Consider the following 24,216-nt stretch of genomic DNA (forward strand, 5'->3'; position numbering starts at 1 on the left):
GTACCCCAAAATCTAAAACTCAATAAAAGAAAAGAAAAGAAAATACAAAAATTAGCCAGGCATGGTGGTGGGCACCTGTAATCTCAGCTACTCGGAAGGCTGAGGCAGAGAATTGCTTGAACCTGGGAGGTGGAGGTGGAGGTTGCAGTGAGCTGAGATCACACCACTGCGCTCCAGCCTGGGTGACAGAGTGAGACTCTCTCACACACACAAAAAAGAAAGAAATAAAAGAAAACAAGAGAAGAGAAAGAAAAGAAAAGAGAGAGAAAAGCTAAAAGAAAAGAAAAAAGGTAGTTTTATGGGAACCAAACCAACCAACCCTTATTATTGTTTGTTTTCCTCAGTTCGCTATGGATTGCTGAAAGCATTAATGACCAACAGTGGTTCTATATATGGAATGGTACTAGTTGATGATTCTACACATACATAAAAATGTCATAATTAAAATTATCTTCAAGAATCTTAAAATCAGTGTTACTGAAGGGAAGTTTAACCTTCTGTGTGTGATGTAGAGATCCCCCAAAATATAATTTTATAGAATCGACTTTAGTCATTGGATGTTTGCTCACACTTTCACAGATTTTATAGAATGAAATAAAAACAAGAGATTATTATTTTTATTTAATTTGTGTTTATAAAAAGGCATCAAATGGTGTTAAATATAAAATAGTTTATTGTCCAGAATCTATTCCAATGGATGTGAAAGGGGAGTTGTGATGCTGCAAAATATTTTGTTTTAAAATGTCAATATTCTTGGCTATATGCTGTAGAGTTAAGGTTAATGGTGAGTGACTGAGAGAAGTTAAATGTTACTCAGCTTGGTTTTGAAATATATTAAAACTTTTTGTATCTGATTGATTAGGGATAATTATATTTTCTGTTGGTGTTAAAGGTGATTTGTGTCCTCTGAGGTTTATACCAACAAGTGTGTATTTCATAGTGAGGTGGAGTGGGGAGCCGAGCATGGTAGGAGGGCGGAGTGGGATGGAACTTAACGGTGGATTTGAGAGAGTAAAATGAGGCCAGGTTGTGAGGTGGTAACAAGCTACAATTATTTTAAAGATAATTTGGGAGTTTTATATAAGTACATGGGAAATAGGGAACCCCCTGAAAGCATGGCATAGTATGAGGAATAATTACATTAACTTTTTCTATCCTTATAATGGAAAAATGGTGCTTCCCTAGGATTTCTGGTGTATATTACTTATGTATTAAATATATTCTGGCATACCAGAAATCTATTAAGACTTTTTCTATTGATCTTATTCATGAAAGGTCATATTTCAGATAATAATTTGACTTTAGAAAACCTTGTAAATAGGGACAAAGAAAACAAAAGTACAACACCCTCCTTTCCAAATACTTTAAGGATAATTACATATAAAATGAGCTTTTGCATAATTTAAAATAGGTCTTTATTCTTCATATTTTGGCTACCCACTTTTACTAGTTTTCTATTGCTGATGTAACATATTACCATATACTAAGTAACTTAAAACAACATCATTTTATAACTTTTCAGTTCTGGAGGTCAGAAGTTCAAAATGGGTCTCACCAGGATGAAACTAAGATGTCAGCCAAGCTGCATTCCTTTTTGTAGGCTCTAGAGGAGAATCCATTTTCTTGCCTTTTCCAGCTTCCACAGATCACCTGAATTCCCTGGCTGTTGGCCCCTTTTCATTTTCAACGCCATTGGTGATCAGGCAGTCTTTCTCCCAATGCCATCTCCCCGGTTTTGACTCTTCTGCCTTCCTCCTTCCTACAATTGTGATTACATTGAGCCTACCTGGATTAATTCAGGATAATCTTTGTAAGGTTGACTGATTAGTAAGCTTAATGCCCCCCAGCCATGTAATATAACAGTCACAGATTCCAGGGGTTAGGATGTGGAAATCTTTTGGAGGAGCCTTCATTCTGCCTACCACACCGCTGTATCACACAAATAAATGTATTTTTTCTGCCTTGATTATTCTACAATATGGGTGGTTGTTTCTTAATTACACTTGCCTAAGAAATAAGTAATAAACTTCTTAAAGGGACAGGAGTCATTAAACTTGAGCTAAAGAGAGAGCTCACTCATATGACTTTTAAAATGTCAAATTTTGAATTTATTTGTGCCATATACTCTACCTGGTACCCGTGTTTTTGTGCTGTGTGGGAATTCCTCCTTGCTTTGAATTTCCTGCCAGTTACATAGCATGCTCACTTGATTTTTATCCCTGTGTAATTTCAAATTTCTGGCTTGAGGTTTTCTAAGAGGCCCTAGTTACTAAAGTTAGGTGGTCAGGGAGATGGTCCCTTGTGACTTTGGGTTACATGTTAAATAAAAATTACTCAGTGATGCTCGATAAAGCTCAGGAAGACCATTCGGACCATCGCCATAGGTATAGGGACCACTGCAATGGGTTCTTGCAATGGAAGAGGAAAGATTGAGTTCAATTTCAATACAGCATGGGGAAGTAGGAATTTATAGCCAAAGAGCCAGGTGGGGGTCAGTAGATGGAAAATTTCTAAAAGGAAGCATAAGGGGTAAGGAGTTCTCTGGCTTAAACCAACCTAACAGGATTCTTGCTGAAGACTGGCGAAGGTGATCAGACGTCACCTGGGGGATGGTGGAGGAGAAGGATGATCAAATTAGATATGGGGGTTCTTGCGTAAGCCACTTAGCCAGGCTCTTGGTTAAGATGGAATTTCACAAAGAAGTACACAGATGGATTTAGGAAAGGGTTTGGAAGCCTGACTAAAGTTTGGCCAAGCAAAGAATCTTTGTCATATCTCAGACTCTGAAAACATAAAAGGTTATTCCTTTCAGGGTGACGTGGTGGGTGTGGGGTAGTTGGGGAGGTGTAGGGTGAAGGAATTGGGAAGGATGGAAAGAGGTGTGCCTGGGAAAAGAAACTCAAAGTGATTCATTATGGAGTGAGGACTAAGGCCATGGAGATACTGAACTCTGGTCTTCTTTCTGGTAAGCCATAGATTTGAACTGTGGGTAAAACCAAGGAAAGCTATTGAGATAAATGAGAATCACTCAACTTTTTTTTCCCCCTAACCCACTGAATATGAGGGATTTAAGCGGAGACAAAGGGCGTAGGTGTTGTATATATCGTGATCGTCCAACTGAACTGCGAAAACGTGGGGAAAGTAAACCCGATTAGTTGAGAAGGAGGCTTTTTGTTGTTATAAGTCATGTTTCAATAAAGTGTAAGAAGCAACACTGCAGAAGAAGTATAATTATAGTTTAGTTTATTGAGTTGTTATTTTCACTTGTCTGTGATAGAGTGTGGAAAGAGGAATAAAGTATAAAAAGTTTGTCATCAACAGCTGAAGTGCTTATTGCCAAATGTATTTTCTGTGGCCCCTAAGTCAAGATATTCTCTGTATTTTCTCTCGGTTATACCCTGAATGTGAGGACAGAGCCACGCTGACCTCTGCCTAACGCTAGTACAGGTAACCGTTTTAGGGTGCTGGTTTATGATTATATCAACTAATTTTTAAGACAATTTTTTTATTATCCTTCCTTCTGTAACTTGAAGTACCCTCAACTGGTTTGTAAACACTTGTTTCTATAGCCTGTTTCTTAATGCAAGTCATGGCATAAGTTTTTAGTGTTTTCATATCTTGGCTGCTTCTCAAAGTTGGAGGTAAGCAAATCTGGAGGCAGTGCTTCCGACAAAGACTTGTCATTTCAATACACCATTATGCTCTGTGTTTTCTAAGCCTTTTAAAATAGCTGAATGTTTTAAATAAGGGAATGAGCTGCTGTTTGGACTTGCATTCCCCCCCGAAATGTTGAAGTACTGATTGAATCTTGGTGCAAAACATGCAGACCTTTTTTATGTACTGTACTGAACAGAGTGCTTGTAAGAAATGTAGGCAGGTAAAAGGATTAGTTTTAATTATGTTCAGAGCTAGTGTGATCATGAAGTCGGGGCACCCCCTCCCACTCAGGTGCTTTTCTGTGACACTGGCCTTAAGACATTTGCCTGAAAGGTGTGTTAAAAGAGCAGTCATTTAAAGTTCTTTCCCTGGCATTCATGAGATATTTCTCATTACCTGGAGAATACCCAGACAAGTTCATGCTGCTTTTTTACAATGAATTGGCTATAACATTGTGTTCTTACTGCTGAAAGATGTTCAAACAATTTGGACTCTGCTACTACACTTCAGTCTAGTGTGTTCAAGTAAAAAAAATTAAAACAAAACAAAAAAAACCTGAAGCCAGGTACTTTGGCTCATGCCTGTAATCCCAGCACTTTGGGAGGCCAAGGCAGGTGGATCACGAGTTCAGGAGATCGAGGCCATCCTGGCTAACACAGTGAAACCCCATCTCTACTAAAAATACAAAATATTAGCCGGGAGTGGTGGCGTGTGCCCATAATCTCAGCTACTCAGGAGGCCAAGGCAGGAGAATTGCTTGAATCTGGGAGATGGAGGTTGCAGAGAGCCAGGATTGTGCCACTGCACTCCAGCCTGGGTGATGGAGCAAGGCTCCATCTCAAAAAAAAAAAAAAAAAAAAAAGGAAATAAAATAAAAACTGAAAACAATTACCACCAATATGAAAGAAAGTACAAATCTGTGTATTCTGAAGAGCTGAAATGAACATACCTGTTTCCTAAAAATATCCCAAGTGTTTTTACTGCTGGAGAATCAGTATATGTTGACTAGTGTATTCTTCAGAGTTTAAAGTGTTCATCCTTTATTGTGAAACTCATATGAATGAAAATAGAGTAGGATTGATGATTTTGATTTTCTTGTTTTCTTCCATTTCTCATTTGCAGGAGGTTTATATAGGTAACAAACAATTCTAGCATAAATATATGTTCACATTTCTGTTTAGAACCTGTTTCCATTTAATATACTCAAATCTTTTGTAATTCAGTATATCCCACTGTAGCTGTTTAATCACAGTTTTATATTTTAATAATTAAAGAATAATGAAGAAATAGCACTGAATGTGTACATGCCAGAATCTCAAATAACAACCGAAAGTTTGTGTTTTCTGTTCTACCCACACCAAGAACAGAAATTTTAATAATTTTTTGAGGTAAACTTGAAATAGTGTGGTATAAATAATAGGAATTATTATTTATTTCTAAGGCACTACTCTAAGTACTTTATATTATAACTAATTTAATCCGGATAACAACTGTCCCATTATTGGGATGATGACTTGGCAAAGGTGGCCCAGTTTCTTAGATGGTTTGGCAAAGGTGGCTGAGTAAGTATTGGAGTGGGAATCAAACCCAGAAATCTGACTCTAGAATTTGAGTGCTCAACTTCTAAATAGTGGAAAAAGCTGCAGCCTACCTTCTCCTGTCTGCTCCCAAGCAAACCTGTGCTCTTATTGATGAATATGCTTCAGTATTTTGGACTTTAGTATGTTCATGTATCTTGAGAACTTCTGATGTCATAGTACATATTCTTTAAGCTATTTTCTAGCTCTGAAAATCTAAATTCTGTATAGTTTAAAATTAACCACGCATTTAGCCACCAAATGGAGACCGATACAATAAAATTCTATGCTGACATTAATAAGAATCAGGTAGAAGACTCTTCTGTTTTGATGAATATGTCCTAGCACATTCGTCAGAAGATCACAGGTTTGCTAGGTAGCACACAGGAGAAGATGGGCTACAGCTTTCCCACTATTTGGAAGGTGAGCACATAAACTCTACAGCACGTAAACTCCACTCCATCACTTATTAGCTGAGTCACTTTTACCAAATCACCTATTCTTTGGGTCTGTTTGCTCATCCTAATAATAGGACTAATATACAGTTGTAAGAAAAATAATGAACTAATTGTATAACTGTATGCATACTGTGATTCCATTTTTGTACTGGAAAAAGAAAAGAAAGACACACACACACACACACACACACACACACACACACACACTAGTGTATGCATAGAAAAGTTGAAAGATTGAATAGGAGGTTTGAATATGGAGGAACATTTCTTTTTTCCTTTACACATTTCTGACTGATCAAGTTATTCATTATAGGTATTACTTTAGACATTAGAAAAAATTAAATTTTGTGTCCTCATATGTGCTTATAAGTGGACTAGAGATAACAGAAAAAAGATCTCCTGAAATACCAGAGGTTGGGCCAACTGTCAGATTAATGGAAAGAGCAAATTATTTCCTTCTTTAGCTTGTGAAATGACCGTGAGGCCTTCAGTTGTTTTTGTAGCTATTTAAACCATCACCATGTTTTATAGCCTTTTAAAATTCTCATGTGAGCTTTTTATATGATTTCTAACGAATAAAGGATGAATACAATAAAGTCTGGATTGATTTTTTTATCCGTATTTTCATTTATGATAGTCTGAATATAGGATCGATCTTGAGCCTTGCTGACCAGATGTATATTGACCACAAGTGGCTTGATTTGGCTTGTACATAGTTAAGTTCATAGTATGTTAGAAACGTGAACTAAGTATTTTGAGAGCACAGAATGTGGTGTGAGCCTTAAGTAGGGAGAAGTAGTTAGGGGACCTTGGACCTTGAGAAATAAGAATGATAATGCCTGTAGGACAAAAGGAATGTAGATTTACTGTCTGAGTGAATAAACATCCTGAGTGTCTCAAGGTGCCGCCATGTCATTTCCATCTACTAGTGGAGGAGGACTGGGACACCCTACTCTTCGTGGGATGCCTCACTATGCAGGCCTTTGGGATTTTAAGGAGCATCACTGGGAAGTTGGTAACGCTACAGGTAAAATTCTCCCATGGTACACGTTAGATCAAACATGGTTCATTTTGTGCCTGTGCTGTATCGGGTATCTTAAGTAGATCTTTCCAAGCTTAACCTTTCAGACAGTCTTTAATCTATAAATATTAGTGTTTAAAAGTACAAAATCCTGTAAAGTCATTCTGTTACCTCCCCTCCTCTCCTCACTCTACCACGGAGGTATATATTTCTCTTTTTTTTTTGCCAGGTCAAAGATTTTTATTAGGGTGAGATTAGATTTTTCATATTAGGTGGCTGGAAAGTACAGCCAGCTGAAAACTATCAACCATTTAGACTACATGCTTCATTTGAATTGTGTTTCTGGATGCAAGTCAAGTATGACAACTGTGGGTTTCATAACTTTCTCTAACTTGATTCAAAAATGTTTTAGGGCCAAAATACTTCTGAGGTCTTTTCTATCCTTTCTTGGTGAGGCCCTATGGAGGTGATCAGTATTAAGACTTTGTTGCGGGTCTCATAACAATGAAAGAGAGATGAGAAGCCTTGCATATTATACTGGAATAATCTCTTATCCTTACCTGTGTTCTCCCAGGCTTGACTTATCTCTTCTTGTTCAAAATGAACATCTCAGTGGGTCCATGCCTCTGAAATAATTTATGTGCTGCATCGTGTTTGCTTTAGAAATGCTTAAGTTCTTTGAAGTTACAGCTTTTAGGCAAGATAGAGTTAAGTTATGAAGGGGAAGCATATTGTCAAAGAAAACTGGGTGGGTAAGAAGGGACTAGAGAAAGTAATAGTTGGAAAAATTCCAATGCATGGCCATCAGGATTTTAATGTTCACTACCACAGTCTCCCAGGGGACAGCCAAGTCCAACAGAACTTTCTGTTTTGGGATGTTTTTATTTAGAGATGTTATCATTCATGATATCCCAGCCCCCAGTTATTCAGTTTGTTTTTTTAAAAAATTCAACCAAGCTTTTTAAGGGAAAGCATTAATTTTGTCAACATAGATCTGAGTAATTTATCACAGTATATGAGCTATTTCAGGAAATCAACAAATATTTATTGAGCACCTTTGATGTGCTAGGTAGAGTACTTAAGTTGAAGTAGTTACAATTCTGGCAAAAAATAATGAAGACTTTGTTGTAGAACAATAGGAATAGATTAGAGCAGAGGTCCCCAAGCTTTTTGACACCAGAGACCAGTTTTGTGGAAGACAGTTTTTCCATCCACTGGGGTCAAGGGGATGGAATCAGGATGACAGTGTTCCACCTCAGATCATCAGGTGGACTTCTCATAAGGATTGTGCACCGTAGATCCTTCACATGTGCAGTTCACAATAGGATTCCTGCTTCTGTGAGAATCTAATGCTGCAGCTGATCTGATAGGAGGCGGAGCTCAAGCCACAGTGCTCCCTTGCCTACCCGCCACTCACCTCCTGCTGTGAGGCCTGGTTCCTAACCAGTCATGGACCGGTACCGGTTCATGAGGGTTGGGGACCCCTGGATTAGAGTATTACAGAAATATTTAAGAGGGGAAATCAACACAGATAGGAGACTTATATCAACTGTGGACAGTGTGAGAGACTAAGTATTGAGATAAGCTTTGGATGATGGATTGGATGATGCTGCCATTTACTGAAATAGGAAATATAGGAAGAAGGAACAGGTTTCTGTTGTGGGTCATAGGATTGATACTGAATTTGGATTTTTGTTAGTTTGAGAGTATCTTAGGGATATTTAGAGATGTTTAACAGGAAGTTTAAAAACTCTGGTTTGGCTCTCCAGAGCGGGAGGTTGAAGCAGATAGGGGATTCGGAAGTCATCAAAATAGTTGAAGCCATGGAATAAAAGGAGTGTCCTATGTGAAACATGTCAAATGAAAAGTATCACTGGACCTAAATGCATATCCTTGCTTTCTGTCTTCACCACCCCGGTAAGATGGTGCTTGTGAAGATCACCATATTCCCAGATACAGTGGTTATGTGTGCGTTCTGATCTAACTACTCAGAAACATTCATCTTAGTTGGTTACCTCCTCCCTCTTAAAACACTTAAGTTTTGTTTTCTGGTTTTTCTCTCACCAGACTGACTGGTTTCTCCTCTTGTGCCTTCTTGTAAAAGATTAGCAAACTTTAAAACTCTGCCTAGACTACCCACCCTCCAACCCCACTCTCTGTGTCATTAGCATGACCTTAGTGTAATAATCCTAGAGGAAGAAAAAACACAGGAGGAGTCAGATAAAAGCATAAGATTTGCCAAATGTAATAGGGTGTGATTTAAAAGGATATATGTTCCTTCCATTCAAGAAAAATATGGCTAGAATATAGAATTCCATTAACCTCTGTCCAATAATAAAAGGTTAGGGAATAATTTAATAAAACGATTGCAAAAATTTTTGCCATCGTGGGACTTAGGTTCTAGTGAGGGGAGACTGACAATACACAAGTAAATAAGTAAATTACTGAGTAGGTTAGAAGACAGTATAGTATGTTCTGTGGGAAAACACGTAAGGGGGATAGAACATGTTGTGGTGGGGGAGGTTACAGTTTTTAACAGAGTGATCAGGGCAGGTCTCACTGAAAAGGTGATATGTCAGTAAAGACCCAAACAACATAAAGGAGTGACTATGAATCATGTCTATATAGGGCAAGAGATTTCTAGGCAGAGGGAATGGTAAGAGCAAAGGTCCTGAAGTTGGATGTTACCTAGAATGGGTCAGGAACTGCAAGAAGACCAGTTTGCTTGGAGCAACTGACTGAGGAAAGAAATAGTAGTCGATGTTGCCATAGAAATAGTAGTAGGGGAGGCAGGAGGTAGTGGCAGGTTTTATAAAACCCTGTAGTCTGCTGTAAGGGTTTTAATTTTAGCCTGAGTGAGATGGGAGCCTCTGGAGTATTTTGAATGGGAAAGAGACTTGATCTGATATCTGTTAATAGGATCACTCTGGCTACTGTGCTGTTAGACTATAGGGAGGTTTGAGTGAAAGCAGGGAGCCAGTGTGGGACTTTGGAATAATCAAAGCAAGAGATGGTGATAGCTTAGATTGAAGTGGTAAGGGTAGAGGTGGTGAGAAGTAGTTGGAGTCTGGATATATTTTGAAGCTATTGCAGACAGAATTTTCAGAGTGATTGGATGTGTGGTTTGAGAGAAAAAGAGGTGCCAAGGATTATTCTGAAGTTCTTGGCCTGAGTCGTTAACTGAGGAGGAAAGTTTCAGGAGGAATAGTTTTGGGATGAGTGCTAAATTGTCGTGGGTTTGGTTTTTCAAAAATGTACATGTATATGTCTTCCCCAAAATTCGTATGTTGGAACCTAAGACCCAAATGTGATGGTATTAAAAGGTGAGGCTTTCAGGAGGTGATTAAGTCTGGGAGCTATGGCCTCATGAATGGGGTTAATATCTTTATACAATGCTTTCAGGAAACTAGCTAGGTCCCCTGTTTGCCTTTGTGAAGATGTAGCAGAAGGCCTTCACCAGACACCAAATGCCAGTGTTTTGATCTTGGACTTCCCAGCCTCCAGAACTGTGAGAAAATAAGCTTCTGTTCTTTGTAAACTACCCAGTCTCAGGTATTTTATTATGGCAGCAGGAACAGACTAAGACAGTAGTCATCATAATGGATATATTAATAAATGATATCTCACTGTAGTGTTTTTTTTTTTTTTTTTTTTTTTGAGACGATGTCTCACTCTATTACCCGGGCTGTAGTGCAGTAGGGAGATTTTGGCTCACTGCAACCTCTGCCTCCTGGGTTCAAGCAATTCTCCTGCCTCAGCCTCCTGAGTAGCTGGGATCACAGGCGCACATCACCACACCTGGCTATTTTTTTTTTTTATTTTTAGTAGAAACGAAATTTCACCTTGTTGACCAGGCTGGTCTTGAACTTCTGACCTCAAGTGATCCGCCTGCCTTGGTCTCCCAAAGTACTAGAATTACAGACGCGAGCCACCACACCCAACCCTCACTGTAGTTTTGATTTGCATTTCCCTGACGATTAGTGATATTGAACATGTTTTCATATACTTAATTAGTCTTTTATATATCTTCTTTGGAGAAATGTCATTTCAAATTCTTTGTCCATTTTTGAACTAAGTTTTTTTATTGTTTAGTTTTAGGGTTTCTCTACATATTCTGGATATTGATTTCTTATTAGAGATATGATTTACAATTTTTTTTCCATTCTATGGACTGCCTTTTTAAACTATTGACATCATCTTTTGTTATACCAAATGTTTTAGTTTTGATAAAGTCCAATTTTGCCTATTGCTTCTTTTTTCATCTGTGTCTGTAGTATCACGTCCAATAAATTACTGCCAAATTCAATGTCATGAAGCTTCTGCCCTCTTTTCTTCTAAAAGTTTTATACTTTTCGGCCTTTTATTCATTTTGAGTTAACTTTTGTATATGGCGTTAGGTAAGGGTCCAACTTTATTCTCCTGCATATGGATATCCAGTTATCCTAGCACCATTTGTTGAAAAGACTGTTTTTTCCCCATTGAATGGTCTTGGCATCCTTGCCCAAAATCATTTGCCCATATATGCAAAGGTTTATTTTGGGGATCTCTGTTTCATTGTTCTATATGTCTGTGTTTATGCTAATAGCATGCTATTTTGATTACTATGCCTTTGTTTTGAAATATGGATGTGTGACTCCTCCAGCTTTGTTTTTTATTTTCAAGATTGTTTTGTCATTTGTGATTCCATATGAATCATAGGGTGTGTTTTTCTATTTCCATAAAAATATTATTTCGATTTTGATAGGATTGCATTAAATCCATTTGGGTATTGTTGACACATTAACATTATTGTCTTATATTGTCATGTAGTCCGTGAGCATGGGATGTGTTTCCATTTATTTGTATCTTCTTTATTTCAGCAATGTTTTGTGGCTTTTGTTGTACAAGTGTTTCACCTCCTTAGTTAAGTTAGTTCTTAAATGTTTTATTATTTTCCATGCTATCATTAATGGAATTATTTTCATAATTTACTCTTCAGATTGTTAATTATTAGTGTATAGACATTTCCTTTATCCAATTGTTAATTATTAACGTATAGACATGCAACTAATTTTTGCACATGACTTTGCCAGTGATATGAACCTATATGTAGAAAACCCTAATGATCTCACACACACAAAAAGGTTAGCCTGAGATGTAAACTTCAGGCAAAGAGAAGTTTGCAATTTGTAAGAAATTTAAGATTAATAGGATTGAAAAGGGAGCTATGGGTCCTTGTTACATATTTGCTTTGGAAGCCCTGTTAAGAAAATTTCAGCGCTATTTTGAATTCTCTACCCTACCAGAATGTCCCCAGATTATGTGACAATGACGTCTTATTTTAATATATGCAGAATTTGTTAAGACTGACATTCTTTGTTTCAGAGGTTTACATATCAGAGAATTCTTGCATTTTTCTGGTGACATCTTATTCCTCCTATGTAGATCCCAAGTGAGCCCTGTCCTCTCAGATACATTTTACAAACTCTTTTGGTGATGAATATTTTATCTCTGGCAAACACTGTCTCTAATTTGTCCATGAATAATTCCCTTAGGGACCCTGGTATCCAATATTATTGTAATTATAAAATCAATGTTAACACTAAAGTCAAAGAGTCATGAACGTGCCCTTTCTTGCTAATGAAGAGCCATGGGGAGCTAAGTAGTCTGTTCAGGATGGAGTCATATTTCCTTGTATGGAATATCATAAATTATTTCCACAGATTCACCAAGCAAATGAGGCCTAATGTCCTTTTCTATAAAACACATGCCTTGACCTAATCCTTTTCCTCCCACTACCATTCCCCCACTTCTTTTTCTTAACATGATAGTTTACTGTGAGCCTTCAGGTTTTTTCCTTTTGGGAAAGCTGAGTTTGTTAGCCAAGGACCTTTATTTATTTATTGCTAACCATAAATATGATTGCTGTACTTTTTTTTTTTTTTTTTTGCATGTTCCAGATGAGTAGTTTTTTTGTTCTTCTTGCAATGTTGCTTCACAATTATGGTGTGACTTGCAAATTGGAAAAGGGAGACTTGAAGGATTGTACCTTACTTAGACAAACGGTTGAAAACTAGAATGGTTTTATTTAAAAAAGAAAAAGAATGGCTAGTCATACATCCTTAAGGAGTTTATATCTATCTACATTGCTAGTGACAAACAATAGCTCAGACTATCCCACTGAGTTTTTGTGTTTAATTAACAAAAGCTAGGTGCCACACATGGCTTCAAGTACGTCCTGTCCCATTTTCTCCCCATAAGATATGAAGGTGAAAGGAAAGCAAAATACGCAAGTATGAACATAGGAACTGTCGGGCATTTGCTTCCTCTACATTCACAGCCAGCCTTGTCTTCTTACATGTAATAATTTACCGGTAAAAATAAAGAAAGGGAGAAGGGAATACATGGAGAATAGAGCTGCGTATTAAATAACAAGTGGGACACTGAGAAGGCAAAACACGTTTGCTCAGGAAAATTCACTCCAGGTTTTCTACCAGCCCTCATCCTGTCCCCTGGCTTGGTTCAGACTAACTCTCAAACGTTCCCAAGACTCTGGCACATTCAGTCAGAATCAGTCTGTGGAATTGGAAGATGAATAAATACGTTCTGACTATATTATGTCTTTCAATTGTAGTACTAGGTAAGTTCTGCTGTCTCTTGGGCCGGAGGACCAAATGTATAGTTGATACTGGTTTGAGCTGCCCTGGTTTGGAGAAAATCCCACAAGAAGTTGGAATCAGGGTTTCCTCCTTCCATTGCTGATGGCAGGGGGCAGCCATTTTTTTCTCAACCACCTGGCAGCCAGGGCCCCCAGCATGAAACCCAGCAAGGCTTGGCTGGTTAGACACTTCAGCTCAGTGGTGCACAGTGTGGTGTTGGAGCCTTCTGATGTCATTCTCATGGCTGCAGTGGAGTTTGGTGCAGGGTGGCAAGCAATTAGCATAAGTGGCAACTCCTACAACTTAACAACCGTTACCTTGGGCTGCCTTGGTTCTTGCTGTTCTTTATCCTTCTCTTCAAATTCTGTGAATGATGAATATCCTTCCAATAAATTGCTTTCGTGTTATTTGCAATCTGAACCCTGTTTTGTACAAAAGGAAAAGGAGGACATCCCTTTTTAAGAACCACTTAGAATGTTCAAGTATCATATTTTCCTGGTAGTTTGAGAACTTCTTTGATGGAGTTAGTGCTTTGTTTGACTAAAAAAAAAAAAAAAAAAAGTCGATGCTATTCAGACTTTATTCTAGTAAAACCCTAGTTAAACGTATCAGGCCCATGGAGTCTCTCTAATATCTTCATGAATCTGTATATGGTACTTGTATAATCTATGTAATTTGGGCTGTAAATTCAGGACACATAATTTAAGGCATTTGTGCCTGTGCTAATTTCAGAGCATAATATAAAGCAAATACTAAAAGCGTTCGTAATATAAATTAAGTCCACATGCTACATTTAGTCTTGAAGGGAAACTTTTGTTTTGGTATTTCATTTTTGATAAGTGATTTGTGGGTGCTGAAAGAGATCAGTTGACATCTGATAGGTGACCCCACAAACATCTGCCTTAATCTATGTGTTCAGCTTTTGCTTGTGAAGTTTGACAGTAGTCGGAAAGTGCCTCTTTAATAAAGCACACCTTTAACTAACTCTCACAGATTCATTCCAGCTTTTAAAGTGAGAAGATGGCTTGAACTCTCACTGCTGCCAGCTCAGCTGTGGATCTGAAATATCCAGCTGTGCCCTCTCTGTCTCTATCATCACCAATAACAGACTTTGCAATCAGAATCTGTCTAGCACGTGTGTTGATGTGTGAGGCGAGATAGCATTTCGCTCACTGTATTGGCTTCTCCGCGCTAGACCATAGTAAGCATTTGTCTTTGTCAGTAGTTAAAGCAATGTGATTTGAGAATGTCCAGGGATTATAGACACTCCTGCTCTGTTATGCTTTTGTCTAGGTCTGTATAGAAATTTACATTCAAAGAGAGTCAATTTAACTGTTTGGATAAACCAGTAATTCTTGAAAGTGTGTTTTTAGGGGTTTTCACCTTTAAGGGAAGAAAAAAATCCAATGATTGTCCCACTATATGTCATATTACTACCTTTTAATTATTATTGCAAACCAAAAGGACTGCCTTTATGTCATTAGCCACCATTGGGATTTGGTATATCATATCAGATCTTTGACCAAATTGATGTTAAAATAAACCTAAATCCTGAATTATCTGTAATTGTTTACTATGAGAAGAATCCTAATGTTTTCTTTAGGAAAACACTATTGTAAGTGAAAAATCTAATATTAGCACTCATGATGATAATAACATCTATTGATTATTGAGTACTGTGCTGAGCATTTTGTGTACAGTACCTTATTTACTACTCGTAGCAGTCCTGTGAGATGATTCCTATTTTCTAGATTAGGTAACAGCTATCAGTGAAGTAATTTGTCCTAATTGCCATAGGGTTTGATTTCAGGCTTGTCTAACCATGCTTTTAATCACAGCCACACACATCACTGGGAGCACATCTGACCACGTGGCTTGCTCAGATACTCATGTTCCAAAGTTAAATTAGTAGCAGTACCTGCATTCAAGTGCTCTAAGTCCAGTGGGGGAAGATGGATGGCAAATCAATTGTACTTGGCAGAATGATGAGTGTTACGACAGTGGAATAGGAAGGGTACTAAGGGAGTTTGGAGAAGGCCATCTAAACCAGACTGAGGGTCACAGAAGTCATCTTAAAAGAAAGGATCATTGAGATGAATTTTGAAGGATGACTAAAAGCCAGCCAGAGGAAAACAGTGAGGAAGGATGTGTAGGAAGGGAGTCAGCCCCTTTGCTGACATGGAGCAGGAAAGAGAATGGATCGGAAACTGCATGGTGGTGCATACGATTGCCATGAGGACCATGTATGTGGGGGGAAAATAATATCTTCAATTAAGTTTTGTGTGTCAAAACATATTTGAGATGTTAGACATTATTTCATGTAATCCCCATAACAACTATTGGAGGCCAGAAATGAAGGCAAAGGTCAGATCGTAAAGCTCCTTGTCTGCCTAGGTAAGGAGTCTGTACTTTATCCTAACAACTGTGGGTGGCTATCGAAATATTTTAAATCAGGGGAAAAACATAGTGTTCTGGAGACTAAATTGGAGTAGGATTAAGACCTGAGCTAATGACACCAGTTAGGAGAAAAGATAGTGTGGTTATCCAAATGATAACCTGTGGTGATGTCCTGAACAAAGGCTTTGGGGTCAGGGAGGAACAGGGAGAAAGTAGAGGCAAAGTTGGACAGATTCATAGGAATTGGTAACTAGAAGCATATATGGGACTGAGCTCCATCTTTATGGAGCCAAAAAGATTGTTAAGTAAAGAATAGAATAGAATTTCCACTTTCAGGGACTACAAGAAAAACAATTTTGGTTTGTTTTCCTCTCTTTTTGAATGGAAAGGATCTACTTTATTGAGATCTTTCCTAGGAAATTTTTTTGGTGATATTTAAATACATTTGAAGGTTTATTTATGGAGCCTAGCTCTTTTGTTTTTTTTTTTTTTTTTTTTGCTGTTGTTTTTACTTTTTGAGATAGGGTTGCTATTGCCTATCCTGGAGTACAGTGGAATAATCATAGCTCACTGCAGCCTTGAACTCCTGGGCTCAAGCAATCCTCCTGCCTCAGCCTTTCAGGACCTGGAAATACAGGTGCATGCCATGACACATAGCTAATTTTAAAATTTTTATCTTGAGAGATGGGGTTTTGCTATGTTGAACAGGATGGTTTTGAACTCCTGACCTCAAGCGATCCTCCTCCCTTGGCCTCCCGAAGTACTGGGATTACCAGCATGAGCCACTGTGCCTGGCCACCTAGCTCCTTTTAAATGTTTTCATGTCCTGACTCCTCTTCTCAAGTGTATAAAATATAGAAAAAAGGAATGTTAAAAATGTTTGTGTATTTTTATGCCTTACTTTCTGTTTAGAAATGTTCTGTTCAGGTAATCACCAAAAAAAAAAAAAAAAAAAAAAAAAAGAAAAGAGAGATTTGCAGTAAAATGCATTGGTTTCTCATTCACTTCCATTTAAATTGTATTACTTTGCTCTTTAGAGAGAAAATAGTGCATGGTCTGAAACTGACCTAGGTGAGGCCCTGATTTGGAGATGTTTATGAATATGGCATATAAAGCTTAGGCCTCATTACAGACATTCATGCCTGGGTATTTTATTGCTGGTTATATTTCATAATTCCGTTATTATAAAAATTGATTTTTAAAAATTCGATTTCCCATCAAGTCATTACAATATAAGAGTTACTATTTTTAAAAAAGAAACATTTATTTTTTTACTTAGTTTCTCTTCCTAATAAAAGAAAAAAGTCTATTCCTCAGATCTGTTTCTAATGTGAGATTATCTGAAATTATGCATAGCTAGGAATTATATGAGAATCTTGAATTCATTTCTTTAAATCTAATTATCAGATACATGCCCTAACTTTTAAAACTTCATGTTTGGTTCATCTTGAATTCCACATCCCAAGACTCATGAATGCCCCTGATCAGGGATGACTGATGCAGACTGGGAGCCACGTGGGCCCCGGGTCTGGTTCAGCGCAGCGGCACTCTCTTCCATTCAAAGTCTCAGATGTCTGCCCCTCTGCAAAGCCGTGAGGCCAATGTCTATAGCTGCTAAGCATGAAATCCCCTGCTTCTGTTTGTTTCTTTTGTTGCCACGAGTTAATAGGGACAGAGACAGGAGACAGCCCAGAACAAAGCAGAAATAATGGAGTATTTCACCCCAAAAAGGAATGTGGATTGAGAAATACAAAGGGTAAGGCAAAGACAGACTTAGTGTCCTGAGGCAGTGTGATGTATTGGCCAGAAGCCTCAGCCCTGGGACAATTCCAGGCCAAAGCCTTCATCTGTGTGCTCCCAACAGCCCACATGGCTGAAAGGTTTGACCCACCTTCTGTAAAAACAATTTGTTGTTTTTTCCCACTAGGGTCTTAAAGGATGACAGGATTTCCACCTCAAAACACAGGTTGCTCTTGGAACGTGGAGAAGTCTTCCAGCTGGGATGTGTCTGGCAGTCAGGGGCCTCTTCACAGCACTCCATTGCCCTGTTTATTATTTCTCTTGTTATAGATGCCATTTGGAACTTGTTTACAAGAACCACTAGTTACCCTAAGATATCAGGACATATTTGATATTTGTTTCTCTCCTTAAAACTAGAAAGCCAGGATTAGCTAAGAGATGGTATGCTTATTAAGACCTTCTCCTTCACAAACCTTTCTGCATAACCCGGTTTATTTATATATTTTCTCCCATAATCTCCTCCAATCTCCTTCAAAATATTTCATTTAGTATTTACTTATTTATTTACTTTATTGAGATATAATTTACATACACATATATTTTAACGTATAATTTATATACACATATAGTCTGTGACTGTTTCCAAAGAGATTTTTTTCCTTTACTCCTGTTCTTAGGATTAGAAATCTCTGCAGCCCACATGGGCTTCTTCTCCTTTTTTTCTTTTTTCTTTCTTTCTTTTTTTTTTTTTTTTAATTTTTAAGACAGTCTTACTGTGTGGCCCAGCTGGAAAGCAGTGGCATGATCTCAGCTCAGTGCAACCTCTGTCCCCTGGGGTTCAAGCGATTCTCCTGCCTCTGCCTTCTGAGTAGCTGGAACTACAGGCATGTACCACCACACCTGGTAATTTCTGTATTTTTAGTAGAGATGGGGTCTCACCACATTGGCCAAGCTGATCTCGAACTCCTGACCTCAAATGATCCACCCACCTTGACCTCCCAAAGTGCAGGGATTACAAGCGTGAGCCACTGCACCTGGCTGGCTTCTCTTAATACATAAGTTTTGTCCTTTCCAGAGGACAAAAAAGGGTTAAAGGAAAGAAGCAAGCTGTGCGAAAGAGAGAAGCCAGCCGCACTTTGGTATCCCCTTTTCTTCCATCCCAGCTAATCTCTCCTCCTCCTCCCCTGCTCTCTAATTCAGCAGGACACGAACCTTAAGGATACTATTTCTCACCCAACTCCTCTAACTCCAAAAGAGCTGCGGGTCCGCTTTGCCTGGAATGAGAGATACTTTAGCCATCAACCTGCTGGTACAAGTAAAGAAGCAATACAAAGACTTGTATCTTTGCCTTCCTTTGCCCGGTGTTTTTCTCTTCCGTTACACAGGCAAACTTATTAAAAGCACTCTTTCACCCCCTCAGAAGAACAGAGCACCCACTTCTGATGCTCTGATCCCTGACTTGAGGGCATGAACCAGGGCTCTGAAGCAGAATAACCCTGGCTTGAACCCCAGTTCTGCCACTTAATAGCTCTCTGGTGCATTTTCTTATCTCTGTTTTGCCCTCTACACAGAATGGGTCTAAAGTCTCCTTTGCATGACACACCCTCAGAAGTTAGAAGTTTATCACTGAAGAAGTTTGGAAAACAGCTCAGGAGCCAGACTGCCAGGGTTTGAATCTTGTTCCACGTAGGCAAGTTACTTGACTTCTTTAAGCCTCCGTTTCCTCATCTTTAAATTGAAATCATATAGTACTTTTGTAGGGAATAGATGAATTAATACTGGTAAGTCACTTTTATCTGGTGTTCAATAGCATTAGGTGTTTTTGGTTTTGTTTTTAATTTATTAGGACACTCGCCCCTCCCAGTGTCTCCTACAGAGCTCAAGCAGCTCTGACAGATCCTGTAACACATTTTGTAGTTTGTTTTATTTTGTGTTGGGTTACGTTTTCAAAAGACAGAGTCATTTCTGACTGTTGCAGACCTGGAAAATATTTTGTTCTAAATCAAGCCATTTTAGATATTCAAGCACGTCTTAATGTTTTACTCATTGAACATGCTTAGTGTTAGAGAATACTTCTAGAAACTGACTTTCTTTGAGAAGCTTATTTTTTTCTTCATTATGAGAGTCGGAGAAGGGTCAGAATGAATAGCTGCCTCTTTGTGGTTTGGAAGCCAGCTGCGTGAGAAATATACACACTTAAAGTTATGGGTGACTTTGCTCTTCCCTTTAGGTACCAACTCATGGATGTTTCATTAATCTAACAAGTATTTATTGAGAGCGGTGCTCAGCCCCACCCTTGGGCCGCATAGAGAAAGACCTGGTGAACTTTCTTAGGAGACCCTGTGCTTCTGTCTGGCGAGACCAGTATTGAAATGAGAAGGAAACAGTGTGGGGCTTCGGTCGTCTGGCTGTGGGGAAGTCCCGAAGCCGACTGAAGAAAAGTTTCCAGCAACTATACAGAGCTTCAATCAAATTGAAATCATGCTCAGAATAAAATCATGTATTCATGATGAAAAACAGAGCATCAATTGAAACAAATGCCATGTCCCAAAGGGCTGGGAATTTAGTGAAACAGGATGGTAGGAAATACTGGCAATGCAGGGGCCAGTGCCAAAGTGGGAGGATTTGGAGCTAGATTCTCATCTAGAAACACATATTTGTAGGACAACTTTGCTGCTCTGTGTTGGTGCCTTGGTAGCTGTAAAATTAAGCTTTTTGAACCAATAATAGGACCAAGAATGGATATGTCTTTAGATCTGTGTGAATATTTCTATCACACAATGAATGTTAGAAAGAATACGTGTGGCACAGTATTAGCTGTAGAGCTAGTGTGTACAGGACCAAAAAGTGGAAAAAAGGTTTAGTTCTCTCCGAAGGAACTGAAGACTTCTCAGAGGAGGTGCCCTTTAAACAGAATGTTGAGTAGGAGTTTGCCAAGTAGGAACGAGGGAAACAAGGAAATTTTATTCTGTGTGCGCAGGAACAGGGTGGCATAGAAACACAAAGTGCTCAGACCATATGAAGGACTGGTGGTGATTTGGAGGTAGCTAAAGTCATTAAGGTGGAAATATAGAGGAAAATGAAATGTACAATTAAATGCTTAATTAGGGCTTTGCAGTGTTGACATGAGGGGCTATTCATCAAGTACCTATTGTGTACAGTGTTCTGTTAGACCTACGAAGTGTGGTACTGTTGGGGAAATAAATACCTTATTTCTGTCCCTAACAGAATTGGGGACATTTTAAGATATTCTTGTTGCCTTGGTACTAGGTCACCAGACTGAAATGCCAGTCCTTATTTTACTCTAGCAATTTTATCTTTTGCTTTCCTTTATTTCCAATGTTTGTAGTCACCTTCCTTTTTTTTTTTTTTTTTTAATTTACTTATTTTACTTTAGATGCATACTATATCTGGCATTTCTCCCCATGTTATCCCTCCCCACCGTCCATTGTCTCTCCCCTACCCCCACAACTGTCCCCTGTGTGTGATGTTCCTCACCTTGAGTCCACATGTTCTCATTGTCCAACATCCACCTATGAGTGAGAACATACGGAGTCACTTTCCTTTTTAAGCACATATTTCTAAGGGGATTGCTTCTGCTTTTAAGCTCATCTGTTATTTCAGCTGTTGATTATATGATTATATGATCTGTCCAAAGTCTACGATATCGCCAGTTATAACGGATGATTCTGGTCTTTGCCCTCTCAAGACCTAGGTACACTGTTTCCTCAAATACAGCTCTAGAAGTTTGTGGATATGCAGCATGGGGAACATCCTGTGTCCTGACATAATATAGTGGATACACTGGGTTCTTTTAAAAAAGACAGAATCATAACTGACCCTGTGTGAAAACACCTGTGAACTGAAGCAGTCTAGGCAATGGAGACCGTGCCCTTGGTTGGCCCCCCTGAGACTATACTTATATTCAGACTGGCTCTGTTCTCTACTTGCTGCTACCAGGGGAGTGGGGACAAGTTGTGTGTATTTAGTGTCTTGGGCTGAACTGGGGTACACTGGAGCATGTAGAGGCTGCTGTGGGCTGACAGAAGTACTGCAGTCTGGGCTGTATATCGGGCAGCCAGGCTCTTGTCCAAGGAAGCTAACTATCATCTAAGATACCTTGGGAAAATGAACAATGAACATCGTGATGAACAGTTATTTACCCGTATGGCGCCTTTCTTAGTAGCATAATGTATTGCACCCAGACCTCATAACATCGTCTTGAAGAAAGGAAGTGGCAGAGTGTTAAAACGTTACTGGTTAATCATGGGGAAACCGAAGCATGGATAGTTTTATGAGGCTTGAACAGAGTTACACAATGCCTCAGTGTCTGGCCTGGGAATGAGGCCTGAGTTTGCCGCTTGCTGTCAGGACTGCCGACAGCATTGTGTTTCGCATTGTACAACAGTGAAAAGGGCTTACTCTTCACAATGCAAGAGCTGCTGTAGGAGACACACACAATGAACTTTGGTACAGTATAGTCTAGAGGCCAAAATGAGTAATTTTAAGTAAATTGACTATAGGATTCAAAGCTTCATTAAGTTTTAAAGCAAAAAACAAATGAAAACTCTGTATAGTTTTTAGGAACTGACTCAGAAAACCTGACCATTCCTTCCACATTGGAAGTAGCATACTCTTAAAAGTTTTATCTTGTTGACTCAAAATCTGACACTGTTCCTGTTAACCATAGGATTGGTTTATTCAGTCATTTCAAATACCTGTTTATTTCTAAGAGTCTGTGGTTTATTTCAAAGATTCTGCCTTGTAATAACTATCAATCTGGCCTTTATGTTCCGAAGTACCTTATTTCCATAGCCTGTGGTTTTGTGGGGAGGCTTTTGTTTTATTCAGTTTTAGTTTGGGTTCTTGTGGAACAGCTGGAACTGCAGAGCCTGGACTTTGAGAAAGAGCTTGAGGAGTTGCAGGGGGAGACGTCATGTTGGATGTCTTTATGATATTCAGCTATATGATTGAAACCATGAGAGTAAGATGACATCACTGCTGAGAATATAAAAAGAGAAGAGAGGTCGGGCTCTCAGCGGCTGACACCTGTAATCTCGGCACTTTGAGAAGCCAAGGCAGGCAGATCACCTCAGCTCAGGAATTCGAGATCAGCCTGGGCAACTTGGTGAAACCTCGTCTCTACAAAGAAATACAAAAATTGCCTGGGTGCAGTGGTGCACACTATAATCCCAGCTATTCGGGAGGCTAAGGTGGGAGGATTGCTTGAGCCTAGGATTGTGGAGGTTGCAGTGAGTGTTGACAGCAGCACTGTACTCCAGCCCCTGAGGGACAGAGAGAGACTGGCTTAAAAAAAAAAAAAAAAAAAGAAAAGAAAAAGAAAGAGAAAGGAGAAAACACAGTGGATAGAGTATCACCGCTGTCACTGCGAAATTATCTTTTATGTGAGAGATGTCTTAGGTGACCTAGAATAAGCAGGTGACATAGATATTAATGGCGTGGGCTACAAAGTTTTTAGACTCTGGATTTTAAAAAGAACATGAAGGTGAAATTCTGGAGTGTTTGGCAAAAATATGAGTGATAATAACATGAATAATTTAAATACGATGCTCTAGCAATCAGTCACATACAGTTTTATTTGATATTAAAGATTTATGATAGTTTGGGCCAGGGTAGTCAGGCCAGCCTTCCTCCAGGAGATAGTCCAGAGGAATTGTGGCAGGGAGCAGAGTGAGAATGAAGGCTTCTAGAGCAGGGATAGGGTTTCTCCTCCTTGAACCCAATTAAAACCAAAGCAGCCCAGTAAAAGAAACTGTGTGACTGGTTTTGTTGTATGTCCTAGTTGAATGTGGAAGACCTCTTCTAAGTCTGAACAGCTGCTAGCCGGTAGCCATCTTTGAAGGAATAGATGCATCCATAAATAAATCTATTTCTGGGAAAAACTCATCCTGAGCCTGGGAGACAGACTTTATAAAAAATTTATTAAAGTTAGACAATATCAGCCAGCCTTCATATGAATCCACAATGTAATGTGTTGGCGTCTAGAATGCTGTTAGTAGTTGTGGTCATTAATCTTGTGGGAGATGGTGTGCTGGAACTGAAGGAAGGTCAGAGAAGAACATCTCAAAGGATGAAGGCAGACTGAAAGGACTCATCAGGCTTGAAAAGACTGGGCGGAAATACAATTAACATCGAATAAACCCATGAAGAATATGGGTCATAGAATTGCTTACCAGAAGCAGGCAGAACCTCCTACAAATGGAGGAAAAGTGAATTAGGACAAAAAGAAGCTCTAAGTTACCAACAAATTTGATCCTGTATACCAAAACCACTCTTTCTAGAACCAGGCTAACTAATGGCATTGAAGCTAAGTGAAAAAGTCAAGGGTTTTCTTATTTTGACATTACCTTCTTGAAGCGTGGAGGGCCCAGAGAGCATAAACCAAGCATTCTATTAGTCTCTATGTTTTCTTTTTTTTTTTTTTTCTCTTAGGTAAAATTTGAGTGTCACTCATTCTTCATTCAACAATTACTTGCTGAAGGTAGATTCTATGCCATGTTCTCTGCTAGACACTGGGGGTACTGAGATGAAGGGGGACAGACATGGTTCTCATAGGCTGGTGGTGAATAAGAAACTGTAATTTACAAAAGCCCTGTAGACGTGAATTGCTAACACAATCTTAGGATTGGAGCAGACTGCCCTGAGCACAGGATGATTAAGTTGAGACCTAAAAATGATGAGGAGTTGGCTAAGTCCTGAAGCGGGGG

At 38.9% G+C, this 24,216-nt stretch overlaps 1 protein-coding gene across 4 annotated transcripts in view; it reads left to right on the forward strand.

Moving 5' to 3' along the window:
- Positions 1-24,216, forward strand: part of ARL15 (ARF like GTPase 15) — a 434,430-nt gene that overhangs the window by 110,140 nt on the left and 300,074 nt on the right. The gene's annotated exons all lie outside the window — the stretch shown is intronic.

Source organism: Saimiri boliviensis, chromosome 1, assembly GCF_048565385.1.
Source record: "Saimiri boliviensis isolate mSaiBol1 chromosome 1, mSaiBol1.pri, whole genome shotgun sequence".
In the NCBI taxonomy this organism is placed as follows: domain Eukaryota; kingdom Metazoa; phylum Chordata; class Mammalia; order Primates; family Cebidae; genus Saimiri; species Saimiri boliviensis.